This window comes from Echinops telfairi, unplaced genomic scaffold (genome assembly GCF_000313985.2).
Source record: "Echinops telfairi isolate 266 unplaced genomic scaffold, ASM31398v2 ScPeMD7_9;HRSCAF=40, whole genome shotgun sequence".
Taxonomy (NCBI): Eukaryota; Metazoa; Chordata; class Mammalia; order Afrosoricida; family Tenrecidae; genus Echinops; species Echinops telfairi.
In genome coordinates this window covers 52,157,913-52,158,583 of record NW_022103906.1, presented here as the reverse complement: position 1 = coordinate 52,158,583, position 671 = coordinate 52,157,913, and positions in this window count along the sequence as shown.

The following is a 671-nucleotide window of genomic DNA, read 5'->3' as shown; positions in this document are numbered from 1 at the left end:
CCCCATTTCTTCCCCCTCCCTCCCCCTTCCCTTACGAACCCTTGATAAGTTATAGATTGTTTCCATCTCTTACATTGTCTTCCGTCGCCCCTCACCCACTTTTCCGTTATTTGTCCCCCTGGGAGGGGGTTCTAGTTGATCTCTCAAGGCATCTTTATGGACGGAAGACTGTCTCTCCTTTTCCCCTTAACGTTGGACAGCTTAACTATTGGACAGCCCGGGCCCATTAAAAATACTGGAGAGAGTATTTTATGGTCCTAAAAGACAGTTTTAGCTAACTTTTGCTCAGGTTCTCAAAGAGGACGGCCTTTGTGAAAAGTCTCTGTGGCCTTCGTTTCTCTACCTTTCCACGCTCTGGGAACGCTGGCGTCCAACAGTTAGAGGCTGGGCTACTGACTGCAAGGTCAACAGCTGCGCTGCAGGCGACAGCAGGGCTTGAGGAGGTAGTCTCCGTCTCTGAAACTCACAGGCACACTTCTATCCGGTCCCATGGGGCCACTCGGAGTGGAAATGACCGACGGCAGTGAGTTTGCTGCTTTTGTTTTCCCACTGCTGGTTCGCACGGCACAAGCCCCGGGGCACTTTTAGAGCCCTCTCTGCTCGGGCCTGTCAGCTTCCGCCCGGAGAAGCCTGCAACTTTCCCCCGCGGCCCGCCCTCCTGCGAGGACGCC